Source organism: Triticum aestivum, chromosome 5A (genome assembly GCF_018294505.1).
Source record: "Triticum aestivum cultivar Chinese Spring chromosome 5A, IWGSC CS RefSeq v2.1, whole genome shotgun sequence".
Lineage (NCBI taxonomy): Eukaryota > Viridiplantae > Streptophyta > Magnoliopsida > Poales > Poaceae > Triticum > Triticum aestivum.
This window is the reverse complement of record NC_057806.1, coordinates 597,010,772-597,027,625: the sequence shown is the minus strand read 5'-3', so window position 1 is coordinate 597,027,625 and position 16,854 is coordinate 597,010,772.

Genomic DNA, 16,854 nt, shown 5'->3' with positions numbered 1-16,854 from the left:
CTTTGTATACACCCAAAATCTTTAATCATCTCATCAAAGCATACATTCCAACAGATGCTTACTCCAGTCCTTAGAAGGATTGCTGGAGCTTTGCATACTTATTAGCATCTTTCAGGATTGACAAAACCTTCCGGTTGTATCACATACAACCTTTCCTCAAGAAAATCGTCGAGGAAACAATGTTTTGACATCCTATCTGCAAGATTTCATAAATAATGCAATAATCGCTAATATAATTCCAACAGACTCTTAGCATCGCTACAAGTGAGAAAGTCTCATCATAGTCAACTCCTTGAACTTGTCAGAAAAAAAATCTTAACGACAAGTCGAGCTTTCTTAATGGTGATACTTACCATCATTGTCCGTCTTCCTTTTAAAATCCATCTGTACTCAATAGCCTTACGACCATCGAGCCGTTCTGCCAAAGTCTACACTTTGTTTTCATACATGGATCCTCTCTCGGATTATATGGCCTCGAGCCATTTTGGAATCCAGGCCCACCATCGCTTCTCCATAGCTCGTAGGTTCATTGTTGTCTAGCAACATGACTTCCAAGATAGGATTACGTACCGCTCTGAAGTAGTACACATCCTTGTCATCCCACGAGGTTTGTTAGTGACTTGATCTGAAGTTTCATGATCACTATCATAAGCTTCCACTTCAATTGGTGTAGGTGCCACAGGAACAACTTCCTGTGCCCTTCCACACACTAGTTGAAGAGACGTTTCAATAACCTCATCAAGTCTCCACCATCCTCCCACTCAATTCTTTCGAGAGAAACTTTTCCTCGAGAAAGGACCCGATTCTAGAAACAATCCCTTATTGCTTTCGGATCTGAGATAGGAGGTATACCCAACTGTTTTGGGTGTCATATGAAGATGCATTTATCCGCTTTGGGTTCGAGCTTATCAGCCTGAAACTTTTTCACATAAGCATCGCAGCCCCAAACTTTTAAGAAATGACAGCTTAGGTTTCTCTAAACCATAGTTCATACGGTGTCATCTCATCGGAATTACGTGGTGCCCTATTTAAAGTAAATGTGGTTGTCTCTAATGCCTAACCCATAAACTATCGTGGTAATTCGATAAGAGACATCATGGTATGCATCATATCCAATAGGGTGCAGTTATGATGTTCGGACACACCATCACACTATGGTGTTCCAGGCTGTATTAGTTGTGAAACAATTTCCACAATGTCTTAATTCTGTGCCAAACTCGTAATTCAGATATTCATCTCTATGATCATATCATAGATATTTTATCCTATTGTCACGACGATCTTTCAACTTCACCCTGAAATTACTTGAACCTTTCAATAATTCAGACTCGTGATTCATCAAGTAAATGTACTCAACATCTACTCAAATCATCTGTGAAGTAAGAACATAACGATATCCACTACACGCCCCAGCACTCATTGGACTGCACACATCAAAATGTATTACTTCCAACAAGTTGCTTTCTAGTTCCATTTTACTGAAAACGAGGCATTCAGTCATCTTGCCCATGTGGTATGATTTGCATGTCTCAAGTGATTCAAAATCAAGTGAGTCCAAACAGTCCATTTGCATGGAGTTTCTTCATGCATATACACCAATAGACATGGTTCGCATGTCTCAAACTTTTGAAAAACCGAGTGAGTCCAAAGATCCATCAACATGGAGCTTCTTCATGCATTTTATACTGATATGACTTACGTGGAAGTGCCACAAGTAGGTGGTACTATCATTACTATCTTATATCTTTTGGCATGAACATGTGTATCACTACGATCGAGATTCAATAAACCATTCATTTTAGGTGCAAGACCATTGAAGGTATTATTCAAATAAACAGAGTAACCATTATTCTCCTTAAATGAATAACCGTATTGCGATAGACATAATCCAATCATATCTATGCTCAACGCAAACACCAATCTTGATGGTAGAGGGAGCGTACAATATTTGATCAACCTTGGAAATACTTCCAACACATATCGTCATCTCACCTTTAGCTAGTCTCCATTTATTCCGTAGCTTTTATTTTGAGTTACTAACACTTAGCAACCGAACCGGTATCTAATACCCTGGTGCTACTAGGAGTACTAGTAAAGTACACATTAACATAATGTATATCCAATATACTTCTATCGACAGCCTTCTCATCTACCAAGTATCTAGGGTAATTCTGCTCCAGTGGTTGTTCCCCTTATTACAGAAGCACTTAGTCTCGGGTTTGGGTTCAACCTTGGGTTTCTTCACTAGAGCAGCAGCTGATTTGCCGTTTCATGAAGTATCCCTTCTTGCCCTTGCCCTTCTTGAAACTAGTGGTTTCACTAACCATCAACAATTGATGCTCCTTCTTGATTTCTACTTTCGCGGTGTCAAACATCGCGAGTATTTCAAGGATCATCATATCTATCCCTGATATGTTATAGTTCATCACGAAGCTCTAGCAGCTTGGTGGCAATGACTTTGGAGAAACATCACTATATCTAAAAGATCAACTCCCACTTGATTCGAGTGATTGTGGCACTCAGACAATCTGAGCACAAGCTCAACGATTGAGCTTTTCTCCCTTAGTTTGCAGGCTAAGAAAATCGTCGGAGGTCTCATACTTCCTGACGTGGGCACGAGCCTGAAATCCCAATTTCAGCCCTCGAAACATCTCATATGTTCCGCGATGTTTCAAAAACGTCTTCGGTGCCTCAACTCTAAACCGTTTAACTGAACTATCACGTAGTTATCAAAATGTGTATGTCAGATGTTCGCAACATCCATAGACGACGTTCAAGGTTCAGCACACTGAGCGGTGCATTAAGGACATAAGCCTTCTATGAAGCAATGAGGACAATCCTCAGTTTACGGACCTAGTCCGCATAATTGCTACTATCAAATTTCAACTAAATTTTCTCTAGGAACATATCTAAACAGTAGAACTAAAGCGCGAGCCACGACATAATTTGCGAAGACCTTTTGACCATGTTCAGGATAATTAAGTTCATCTTATGAACTCCCACTCAGATAGACATCCCTCTAGTCATCTAAGTGATTACATGATCCGAGTCAACTAGGCCGTGTCCGATCATCACGTGAGACGGACTAGTCATCATCGGTGAACATCTTCATGTTGATCGTATCTACCATACGACTCATGCTCGACCTTTCGGTCTCTTGTGTTCCGAGGCCATGTCTGTACATGCTAGGCTCGTCAAGTCAACCTAAGTGTTTCACGTGTGTAAATCTATCTTACACCCGTTGTATGTGAATGTTAGAATCTATCACACCCGATCATCACGTGGTGCTTCGAAACAACGAACTGACGCAATGGTGCACAGTTAGGGGGAACACTTTCTTGAAATTTTAATGAGGGATCATCTTATTTACTACCATTGTTCTAAGCAAATAAGATGCATAAACATGATAAACATCACATGCAATCAAATAATAGTGACATGATATGGCCAATATCATATAGCTCCTTTGATCTCCATCTTGGGGCTCCATGATCATCTTGTCACCGGCATGACACCATGATCTCCATCATCATGATCTCCATCATCGTGTCTTCTTGAAGTTATCTCGTCATCTATTACTTCTACTACTATGGCTAACACTTTAGCAATAAAGTAAAGTAATTACATGACGTTTAAGTTGACACGTAGGTCATAAATAAATAAAGACAACTCCTATGGCTCCTGCCGGTTGTCATGCTCATCGACATGCAAGTCGTGATTCCTATTACAAGAACATGATCAATCTCATACATCACATATCATTCATCACATTCTTCTTGGCCATATCACATCACATAGCATACCCTGCAAAAACAAGTTAGACGTCCTCTAATTGTTGTTTGCATGTTTTACATGGCTACTATGGGTTTCTAGCAAGAACGTTTCTTACCTACGCAAAAACCACAACGTGATATGCCAATTGCTATTTACCCTCCATAAGGACCCTTTTCATCGAATCCGATCCGACTAAAGTGGGAGAGACAGACACCCGCTAGCCACCTTATGCAACTAGTGCATGTCAGTCGGTGGAACCAGTCTCACGTAAGAGTACGTGTAAGGTCGGTCCAGGCCGCTTCATCCCACAATGCCGCCGAATCAAGATTGGACTAGTAACGGTAAGAATATTGAACAAAATCAACGCCCACAACTACTTTGTGTTCTACTCGTGCATAGAATCTACGCAATAGACCTAGCTCATGATGCCACTGTTGGGGAACGTAGCAGAAATTCAAAATTTTCCAACGTGTCACCAAGATCTATCTATGAAGAAACCAGAAACGAGGGGAAGGAGAGTGCATGTACATACCCTTGTAGATCGCTATGCGGAAGCGTTCAAGAGAACGGGGTAGAAGGAGTCGTACTCGTCGTGATCCAAATCACCGGAGATCCTAGTGCCGAACGGACGGCACCTCCGCGTTCAACACACGTACAGCCCGGTGACGTCTCCCATGCCTTGATCCAGCAAGGAGAGAGGGAGAGGTTGAGGAAGACTCCATCCAGCAGCAGCACAACGGCACGGTGGTGGTGGAGGAGCGTGGTACTCCAGCAGGGCTTCGCCAAGCACCGCAAGAGACGAGGAGGAGAGAGGTAGGGCTGCGCCAGGGAGAGATCAAATCGTCTGTCTTGGGCAGCCCAAAACCCCCACTATTTATAGGAGAAGGGGAGGAGGGTGCGCCCCCTCTAGGGTTCCCACCCCTAGGGGTGCGGCAGCCCTAGATGGGATGGAGGGGGGCGGCCAAGAGGGGGAGAGGGGGCGCGCCCTAGGGTGGGCCTTAGGCCCATCTGCGCCTAGGGTTTTCCCCTTCTCCTCCTAGCTGCGCCTTGGGCCTTGTGGGAGGCACACCAGCCCACTCAGGGGCTGGTCCCTTCCCACTCTTGGCCCATGCAAGCCTCCGGGGCTGGTAGCCCCACTTGGTGGACCCCCAGGACCCTCCCGGTGGTCCCGGTACATTACCGATAAAACCCGAAACTTTTCCGGTGACCAAAACAGGACTTCCCATATATAAATCTTTACCTCCGGACCATTCCGGAACTCCTCGTGATGTCTGGGATCTCATCCGGGACTCTGAACAACATTCGGTAACCACATACAAACTTCCTTTATAACCCTAGCGTCATCGAACCTTAAGTGTGTAGACCCTACGGGTTCGGGAACCATGCAGACATGACCGAGATGTTCTCCGGTCAATAACCAACAGCAGGAATTGGATACCCATGTTGGTTCCCACATGTTCCATGATGATCTCATCGGATGAACCACGATGTCGAGGATTCGATCAATCCCGTATTCTATTCCCTTTGTCTAGCGGTATTGTACTTGCCCAAGATTCGATCGTTGGTATCCTGATACCTTGTTCAATCTCGTTACCGGCAAGTCTCTTTTACTCGTTCTGTAACACATCATCCTGTGATCAACTCCTTGGTCACATTGTGCACATTATGATGATGTCCTACCGAGTGGGCCCAGAGATACCTCTCCGTTTACACGGAGTGACAATCCCCAGTCTCGATTCGTGCCAACCCAACAGACACTTTCGGAGATACCTGTAGTGTACCTTTATAGCCACCCAGTTACGTTGTGATGTTTGGCACACCCAAAGTATTCCTACGGTATCCGGGAGTTGCACAATCTCATGGTCTAAGGAAATGATACTTGACATTAGAAAAGCTTTAGCATACGAACTACACGATCTTTGTGCTAGGCTTAGGATTGGGTCTTGTCCATCACATCATTCTCCTAATGATGTGATCCCGTTATCAACGACATCCAATGTCCATGGTCAGGGAACCGTAACCATCTATTGATCAACGAGCTAGTCAACTAGAGGCTTACTAGGGACATGGTGTTGTCTATGTATCCACACATGTATCTGAGTTTCCTATCAATACAATTATAGCATGGATAATAAACGATTATCATGAACAAGGAAATATAATAATAACCAATTTATTATTGCCTCTAGGGCATATTTCCAACAATAAAACTTCTTTTTTATGGCCTCTTTGATCCTATAGATTGGTCACTTTCTACCACAAGCAGTTTCTGTTCACACAAGTTGGATCCACTTCATACTGCATCTCATATTATGCCTAGTATGTTCACTTATGCTTCACAAAGTAGTTAGATTCCTCACTTGTACTGATATGTGGATTCGTACAAATCTGGAACCAACTGCTTATCTATGAGTGAATGTCTTCGCACGATGAGGTCAATGTCTTCTAAACTGATTTATCTTCAAAATCTTCTGAGAATGCATATGACCTCTTCCCCTTCCCTCGCACCTTAATGCTGTCACAGGTACATGTCCATGGGAGAATCCCTTGGTTCTCATAGTCTGCATTCATTTGTAGAATTCTTACAACATCACATAAATTCTCCCAAAGCCAGTTCCTATTTGTCCAGCAAGCGAAAGCCCTTGAAGTCTTTGAACGTATTGAAGCCATTCAGTTTAAAGTTCATGGCTGCAGAGAAATCAGCAAGAAAGCGTCGAGGTGAGACATCAAGAGATCTGCTCGATGACCTCTCAGAACTGTACAAGACAGATCTAGAAGAGGATTACAATCATCACAAGACACGAATCCAATGGATTCGACGATATTGGGCAGAACAGTGGTTCAAGTACAGATTTGTGACAAAGGAATATGCTGAAAAGAATGCCATCAAGCGACCATGGGGAGACATCCTATACAAAAATCTTCAACCCAGGTCCAGAGATGAAGCCATTGAACAAGGCTTCTATCCCTGCATGGTCCGTGGACCACAGCCTGCGGATGCTGACCCATCGTCACTGCTCTGGTGTCGTGACGACAATCTTTTCAAGCGCAACTTCCAGTTTGCCTAGAATTCGGCGAAGCAGAACAAGAAGTCATTGGGACTAGACTTCAACCTTGGTCCCTCTGCTCCCCGTGCAGATGGCACCCGCGATGCCGAACCCAATGTCGCCGGTCCGTTCTACAACCTGGATGGCCTCATCACTCACATCTCTGTTCAAGGTGCCAAAGTGGATCATTCTGATGATGATGCTGACACTAATGAAGCCCCAGCTTCTACTCCAAAGCCGCAGAAGCCAAAGCTGCCTAAAGCTTCAAAGCCTGCCTCAGCACCAAAAATCTCACGGGCGAAGCCACTGGCTACTGCACCTCCTGAAGACAATGTGCAGTCTGAAGATCTGTCACGCATCTCCAAGCCCCCGAGAGTCAAGATGCCTCTGCCACATACCAGCCAAGAACTGATTGTTGCTGCTATTCTGCGCAACGATACCATTGATCTATACAGTGATGAAGATCTTGCAGATGACGCTCTTGAGCAACTGATCAAGAGCAAAGAAGAAGCAGAAATCTTCAACAATTTGCCTCTCTTTGACATGGCAATCATCCACGACTTCATCGATGAGTGGTTTGACATGCCCAACCTTAGCTTTGAAGATCTGCAACTTCCCATTGGCCTCAGTGTCGCTTTCCATGGCGCCATTGCTTCAGAGTTAGCTATAGCCCAGCGCATCGTTGAACTGAAGCAGAAGATTGACTTTGAGAAAGCTCAGTTCAAGAAGCATATGGCCAAGCTCAGTGTGCAAGAGGTCAAGAACTTCAAGATCATGATGCACGAGCTTAAAGAAGCCTTTCTCAAGAAGCGTGAAGAAGCTCAAGGTTCTCGTGAGCGCATGAAGAGCCTGGCTGACAAGTGTGCGCAAGCCTACAATGAGGCTGAGAAGCGCAAGGCTCTTGGGCGTCCTGGCATTGACCCCAGGATGGCTACAAAGCAGAAGAAGAAGAAGAAGAAGAAGAAGAAGAAGAAGAAGAAGAAGAAGAAGAAGAAGAAGAAGAAGAAGAAGCCCGCTATGGCAGAACCCGACGCACCAAGGCAGGAAGCACATCCCATTGTCTTCCCAACCAGCATGACTGGCTCGAAGCCAAAGGCCAGGTCTACTGCTTGAGACCTGAAGAAGACGAGGACAGCGGAGGCTGAAGCCAGAAAGAGGAAACATCCTGAAGCCTCTGCTGCTGCTCCCTCCAAAAAGAAGCGCAAGACCAAGAAGGAACGGGCTGCTCCCATAGAGCCCTTAATTGTTGAACCTATCTCCATGGTTCGCCCTGCCGCTGAACATCAAGAGCGCCAACTGACTGTCCATGAGCCTGCTTTCACAGAGGCTCATGAAGCGGAAGACATACCAGCAGCTAATCCCATCACTGCTGAAGACATTGGTCATCATGACCATGTTGAAGATGATGTAGTTCTTCCTCAGATCGAGCACCAACAGGTATCATCGCCTATGCTTACGCACAGCGAACTCATCAGCATTGGTCATCCTCTAACGCCAATTGCTCAGGATGCAACATGGGCTGATCACCCACAACAACAACAAGTCACACCACCCCAGCAAGAAGAAGAAGATGACTTTGAGGCCCAGCCAACTCCATCTCCAAAGGCGTCGCCTGCATTACGCAGGCTTCGCAAAGGACCAAGGTCTCAAGTCTTCGAGTCTGAAGCTAAAACTGCTGAAGACATTCCGGCTGCATCAGCCGATGACACCCAAGAAGAAGAACGTGTTCCTACTCCCCCAACTACTGAAGAAGCTGTTCTCGAGGAGAACATGTTTGTGCCCGACCCTCCAGCTCATCAAGTGGAGGTAGAAAATCTTGAGGCTGCCACCACCAACACCAATGAAGCCACTGACATTGTCATGGCTGAAGCAAATGTGGAGCCTGCACCAACCCAAGAACCATAAGTCAGCGAAGCCAATGATACTACTGCTTCTGTTCCTGCGCCTGCTGCTGGTGCTTAGTTTGACTATCATATTGAGCATAGGCCTCAGGTACAGAAGCCAATGCCAAGGTTGCCCAGGTTTCTAGGTCCTGCAACAGCACCTGGATCCTTCAATGTCAATGGCTTCAAAGCAGACAACACCTTCTTCAATAGCTCCAAGAACCCCTACTCAAGGGAACGAATATCTTCTAATCGGTTCTGGAGCTATCCGCAGCGAAGCTATTACTCCTGCATTCTGTACAATCAAGGTCGCATCTTCCCACATATGCGTCTTGACACCGAAGCAATAGCTGGTCTGCCATATCTGGAAGAAGCTCTGGACTGCTTCAAAGAGGTTGGATTGTTGCCCTTCATCACCGACCAAGAGCACTGGAATGAAGAGTTGCTGCTCCAATTTTATGCCACACTTCACATACGTGGTTACAACAGAGATCCGAAGACTTGGGTCCTGGAGTGGATGACAGGAAATGTTCATCATGAAGCCAAAGCCTTTGATATCATTGAGCTCACTGGTCTGCCCACTCCTGGAGATCTCTATGAACCTGGATGTCAACTTCACAGTGAAGCTATGGAAAGCATCTTTCAGAGGCCTGAACCGAACATGAGTCAGATGCTCAGTATGATGAAGCCTTTGCCACAAGATGTTGCATATCCTAAGGAGTTCTTTGTTGAAGACCTTGAGTATCTGCCAAGGACTATCTATCACATTATAAGGTGAACTCTCTGGCCCATCAAAGGACATTCTCCACATGCAAAGCTGGAAGGTGCAATGAATACTTTGGTCTTCTATATTCTTCATGGCAAATGTTTCAATGCACAAGACTTCTTCATCCACCAACTTGCTGCATCAGGATCTGATCTTTTTGGCTTGAAGTTCTATGCTCCATGGATAATGCGGCTGATTAAACTCCACTCAGCTATCTCATATCAGCCATCTGCTCACAATCATTGGATCTTTCTGCCTGATGTGGATATGTCCGTTGAAGCCATTTATCCTGAGCCTACCAAGGAACCTCTTAGTCTTCAGAATGTGGAGCATCAAAGTTTCACTCAGAACATTGAAGGAGTTGAAGCAGTCACTCGTGTTTATCCTCTGGCTGGTACTACATGTGCACCTCATCGTGCTCTTACTGAAGCCATTGAAAGCACTATTGTCCAACGACCCAAGAAGCGATCTCGTGTTCTCAATGACCGAGAGCTTCTGGTTGCTCTTCATCAGAAACAGGATAGGCATCATGACTGGCTAAAGCGCCAAATGCAAAGCCTCTTGGTGGATGTCAATCGCATTCGCAATCGTGCCACCAAGAATGCCTTTGTTTCCCATGAAACTTGTCAGCGTACATGGAAAGGGCTGACGCTTATGTGTCCTGAGGATGATCTTCAAGAGGATGGCTTCTCTGAACGTTTCAAGTTTGACTCCACACCTCCCAGAAGGGTTGTGCTGCGACGAACCCCTTCTCTTGAAGACTCTGAGTTTTCTTCCTCTGCGGCAACTGTGAATGCCAGAGTGATCGAGGACGAAGATGATGCCACTTCACCGCCCCCTACTTCTGCACGCCTCGACACTGCCCCAAGTTCTTCTGCACCGCCGAACACCACCGACGACCCTGCTGCCTCACCTACTCTTCATGGGAACGAGTAGATGCTCTATGTCTTCAAACCTTTTTGGTCCTCACTGACAAAAGGGGGAGAAGCTTATGAGTTTGATAGTCTTCAAGCGGGTCCATATGGGCGGTTACTTTATGTTTTGCCTAGTGTTTACAACTCTCGTTTTGATACATTTGGTTCTTTGAGTTGTAACACTTAAACTCGATGGTCGTCTGCTACTTATTTGCTATTTTGTGATGCGATGATAAATTCCGCATGTGCGACGATAAATTCCGCACTTAGATCATTTTGCAGACGTCCATTTTTCATTATGCATGTTAATTATCTTCACATACCTTTCATGCGTGATGAATTGTCATCATAAGTTGAAGAGGATCTCCACAAGTACAACCTGCCATGTGCATTTGCATTCCAAAAGCAAATTACTTATATGCACATATTCAGGGGGAGCCCTTGCAACTTATGAAGACAATTCCTTATCCTTTACAATTTCACATATTATATTCCCCGTTGAAAACTTCAACTAGTTTGTCATCAATCACCAAAAAGGGGGAGATTGTAAGTGCATCTAGTGCCACCCCTAGTTAGTTTTGGAGTATTGACGACAAACCTAGTTGAGGGAGTAATGTGTTTGTGAGAATTGCAGGATAACACAGGTAGAAGTCCCACATTGATTCGGTTTTCCTACCAGAGATGACCCCTAAAAATGTATGAAGACATTGAAGTCAAAGGTGGTATGTGAAGACATTCACATTGAAGACTATGACAAGAGAAGACATCGCATGAAGACTATGGAGCGTGAAGACTTAGATCTTTCATAGTTCTTTTTCTTCTTTGTTGAGTTATAGGAACCACCGTACTGTTAAGTGGGGTCCAAGAAAACCAGTCAGAATGACTGAAGTGATGCCTAACCAAAATCCTATGTCTTCGAGTGAAGACTATGAGAGAGAATCTTGTTCAGAGTTGGACAAGTCAGCTTTGCTTGTAGCCCAAGTAAAGTTGCTGTGTGTGTTTGAAATCTGACCATTGGAACACGTGTCAGTTCCTTAGTGATCCAGGGTCATTTCGGACAAATCAGGTCGGGTTGCCTAGTGGCTATAAATAGCCCACCCCCTACAACCATAAACGGTTGGCTGCTCAGAGTTAAAGTACGGCTTTTGTTGTTTGAGAGCAACCCACCTCGAAGCCTTTGAGAGAGAATTCCTTGAGAGGATAAAGCCCTAACCACCCAGAGCCAAAGAGTGTTAGGAATCACTTAAGTCTTCTTGTTTGTGTGATCTGAAGACTTATTACACTTGAGGACTGTGAATCCTCCAGCCGCTTAGGCGTCGCGTTCTGAGCATCCAAGAGTCATTGTGGATCGCCGGTGAACGAAGCCTGTGAAGGTTCGGAAGTCTACCTTGAAGACTTACCAGAGTGATTGGGCAAGGACTGTGTGTCCTTAGCTCAAGGGGAATAAGGTGAAGACGAGGTCTTCTGAGTTGAATCTCAGCCTCCCTAACCAGACGTACAGTTGTCACAGCAACTGGAACTGGTCCAACAAATCATTGTCTTCAACGAGTCACTGGTTTCATCCTTCCCTTCCCTTTACTTACTGTTGGTCCTTGTGAAGTCATTGTACGATTGCATCACCATTTGGCTTCACTGAGTGATTACTTGTTCTGATTGGCTTTACAATATCTTCCTACCTGATCCTTACTGCCTAGCTGCTATTAGTCATTGCGCTTTCACTTCATTGAATACTTGACTATGGTTTGCCTAGGGTAGTCTACCTTCCGCTGCATGGTAATAGGTTTATTTCTATTGTTTGTTTTCGAAACTTCCATGTTTTGAAGACTTTTATAAAAATCGCCTATTCACCCCCCCCCCCTCTAGTCGATCACTAGCACTTTCAAGCGACAACAGTCATGAACATGCATTAAAATTAATCAACATCGAATGCAAGCATGAGTAGGATATAATACACCATGAACATAAATATCGTGAAGGCTATGTTGATTTTGTTTCAACTACATGCGTGAACATGTGCCAAGTCAAGTCACTTAAATCATTCAGAGGAGGATACCACCCTATCATACCACATCATAACTATCTCATTAGCATGTTGGCACGCAAGGTAAACCATTATAACTCATAGCTAATCAAGCATGGCACAAGAAACTATGATCTCTAGTTGACATTGCAAACATGTTTATTCATAATAGGCCGAATCAAGAATGATGAACTAGTCATATTTACAAAAGCAAAAGAGGTCGAGTTCATACTAGCTTTTCTCATCTCAGCCAGTCCATCATATATCATCATAATTGCCCTTCACTTGCACGACTGAACAATGTGAATAATAATAATAGTGCACGTGCATTGGACTAAGCTGGAATCTGCAAGCATTCAATAAACAGGAGAAGACAAGGCAATATGGGCTCTTTTGTCAGATCAACAATAATGCATATAAGAGCCACTTCAACAATTTAATCATGGTCTTCTCCTATCGACCCCCAAAGAAAAGAAAAGAAACTATTTACACGGGAAAGCTCCCAACAAGCAAAAGAAGAACATGAAATCTTTTTGGGTTTTCTTTTTAATTACTACTACAAGCATGGAAAGTAAACTAATTAAAAGCTACAACTAATTTTTTTGGTTTTTTATTAAGGTTTATTAAACACACAATAAGAAAGCATAAAAAGGAAAATAAATTAGCATGGATGATACAATGAAAAAGTATGAGCATCGACATCTAGCAATGAGCGTGTGAACATGAATATAGTGTCGGTGGGAAATACGTACTCCCCCAAGATTAGGCTTTTGGCCTAAGTTGGTCTATGGCCACGGCTGGCCTGGCGGATATCCATAATAATAGTTGTTGGGGTTGTACTGGGATCCAGCAGCTATCGCCTGCTGAGCCGCAGCGTGGCGACGGGCGGCCTCCTCTCTCCTTTTGTACTCATCTGCCTCCTCTCTGGTAATAGTATATCCTCCTCTTGCCTGGTAATCAAAGAAAGCAGGAGCAAGGAGAGTAATACGGACAGCACGGCGTCTGTCAAAGATTAGTCGATACTGGAGAGGTTATTCGTTCCTCTCAACAAACTGGTGGTGAACCATAGCATTAAAATCTAGATAGGCATGAGGTAATTCAATATCATCTTCGCGTACATTTATACCAAGAAAATTGGCTATGCGGGTTGCATAAATTCCACCAAAGAAATCTCCATTACGTCTATTAAGATGCAACCTACGTGCAACAATGGCTCCCAAATTATATGACTTGTCTCCTAACACAGCACTCCTAAGAATACTAAGATCGGGGACACACATGTGACATGCCTCATCTTTACCACTTATGCATCTACCTATGAAGAGAGCAAAATAATGTATAGCAGGAAAGTGAATGCTCCCTATGGTAGCTTGTGTAATATCTCTAGATTCTCCCACAGTTATATTAGCAAGAAAATCTCTAAATTAAGATTTGCGAGGATCCCTTATACTACCCCATTGTGGAAGTTTGCATGCATTGGTAAAATCCTCTAAGTCCATGGTATAAGATTTATCATAAAGATCAAACAGGACAGTTGGAGAATTACGTGAAGTTGAAAATTCAAACCTCCTCACAAAGGAGCTAGTGAGATCATGATACTGACTGCACTTCTCTTCTTCGAAGCTCACGAGATAAGCGTTACGCAGATATGCGTTGAATTCTTCTTTTATTCCTGCTCGATCCATAAAATTTTCAGAAGGCCACTCACAAGGACGCACTGGAGCCTCTCTTGGTGGCTCTTCGTCAGCATCACACATTGCAAGCCTGGGTCCTTGCTTCTTTGAAGAACCACCTTGGAAAATTTTCCTAAGCATTTTTCTTCCTATGAAAAATTCTGAAAATTTTTAGTAACTTCAAAATAAAAGTAAACCAAACTCAATAATATTGATAGTAACTACTCCTACAAGTGCCTAGGGCCTATATCATGCATCAAAACTACTTTTGACCATATAAATTTCACATGCAAGCTCAAGAACAGGGTCACCTAAGAAGCAAAAGTTTGCAATGAATAAAGCACTAGAACAAAAACTAATTGGACCAATGGAGGAGTCACATACCAAGGAACAATCTCCCCAAGCAGTTTTGTGAGAGGTGCTTTGAGCAAGGAGATCAAAAATGGCAGCAAAACGAGCTTGGACTTGGGTTTGAGTTGGTTATTCGTGTTTGGGGGAGGAAGATGAAGTGTGTGGGTGCAGGAATAAGTGGAGGAGGGCCACCATGGGCCCACGAGGCAGGGGGCGCGCCCTAGGGGGTGGGCGCACCCTCCACCCTCGTGGGCAGGTGGTTGACCCCCCTGGTGTGTTCTCAGTTGCATAAATCCTCAAATATTCTAGAAAAAATCATATTTAATTTTCAGGGCATTTGGAGAACTTTTATTTTCAAGGTATTTTTATATTGCACGGATAATCAGATAACAGACAGAAAAATATTTATTTTTATTTTATTTGATATAAATAACAGAAAGTAAAAGTGGGGTACAGAAGGTTGTGCCTTCTAGCTTCATCCATCTCATGATCATCAAAAGGAATCCACTAACAAGGTTGATCAAGTCTTGTTAATGAACTCATTCCGAATAACATGGAACTGGAGAAATTTCGAATAACACTATGTTACCTCAACGGGGATATGCACATCCCCAATAATAAGAATATCATATTTCTTCTTGACAGTAGGAAGAGGAAATTCAAAACCTCCAAATATAATCGATGGAATTTTTCCAATAGAGTTGATACTATGAACTTGAGGTTGTTTCCTCAGAAAGTGTACCGTATGCTCATTACCATTAACATGAAAAGTGACATTGCCTTTAGTGCAATCAATAACAGCACATGCAGTATTCAAAAAGGATCTTCCAAGAATAATAGACATACTATCGTCCTCGGGAATATCAAGAATAACAAAGTCCGTTAAAATAGTAACGTTTGCAACTACAACAGGCACATCCTCACAAATACCGACAGGTATAGCAGTTGATTTATCAGCCATTTGCAAAGATATTTCAGTAGGTGTCAACTTATTTAAATCAAGTCTACGATATAAAGAGAGAGGCATAACACTAACACCGGCTCCAAGATCACATAAAGCAGTTTTAACATAGTTTCTTTTAATGGAGCATTGTATAGTGGGTGAAAGATCGTGGATGTCACCTAGAAGGGGGGTGAATAGGCGCTTTAAAATAATTACGGTTTAGGCTTGAACAAATGCGGAATAAACCTAGCGGTTAATTTGCCAAGCACAAAACCTAAAACAACTAGGCTTACCTATGTGCACCAACAACTTATGCTAAGCAAGATAAGAAACTATGTGATAACAAGATATATGACAAAGAACAATATGGCTATCACAAAGTAAAGTGGATAAGTAAAGGGCTCGGGTAAGAGATAACCGAGGCACGCGGAGACGATGATGTATCCCGAAGTTCACACCCTTGCGGATGCTAATCTCCGTTTGGAGCGGTGTGGAGGCACAATGCTCCCCAAGAAGCCACTAGGGCCACCGTAATCTCCTCACGCCCTCGCACAATGCAAGATGCCGTGATTCCACTAAGGGACCCTTGAGGGCGGTCACCAAACCCGTACAAATGGCAACCCTTGGGGGTGGTCACCGAACCCGTACACTTTGGCAACCCTTGGGGGCGGTCACCGGTACCCGTCAAATTGCTCGGGGCGATTTCCACAACCTAATTGGAGACCCCGACGCTTGCCCGGAGCTTTACACCATAATGATTGAGCTCCGAACACCACCAACCATCTAGGGCACCCAAGCACCCAAGAGGGACAAGCTCAAGGGTACCAAGCACCCAAGAGTAATAAGCTTCTCAACTTGTAACTTCCACGTATCACCGTGGAGAACTCAAACCGATGCACCAAATGCAATGGCAAGGGCACACAGAGTGCCCAAGTCCTTCTCTCTCAAATCCCACTGAAGCAACTAATGCTAGGGAGGAAAATGAGAGGAAGAACAAGAAAGAGAAGACAAAGAACTCCAAGATCTAGATCCAAGGGGTTCCCCTCACATAGAGGAGAAAGTGATTGGTGGAAATGTGGATCTAGATCTCCTCTCTCTTTTCCCTCAAAAACTAGCAAGAATCCATGGAGGGATTGAGAGTTAGCAAGCTCGAAGAAGGTCAACAATGGGGGAAGAACACGAGCTCAAAGGATAAGGTTGAATGGGGAAGAAGACCCCCTTTTATAGGAGCTCCCTAATCCAACTGTTATGTGCTCAGTCCGCGCACGAGCGGTACTACCGCTCAGGGGAGCGGTACTACCGCTCGGGCGGTAGAACACGGAGAGCGGAGCGAAACAGAGTGCGAGGCAGAGCCGTATGAGCGGCACTACCGCTGGAGCCAGCGGTACTAGCATTGGCCGCAACGGTACTGTCGCTTGGGACAGCAGTACTACCGCCTGTGGCGATAAGCGGTACTGTCGCTCCGGCCAGGCGGTACTACCGC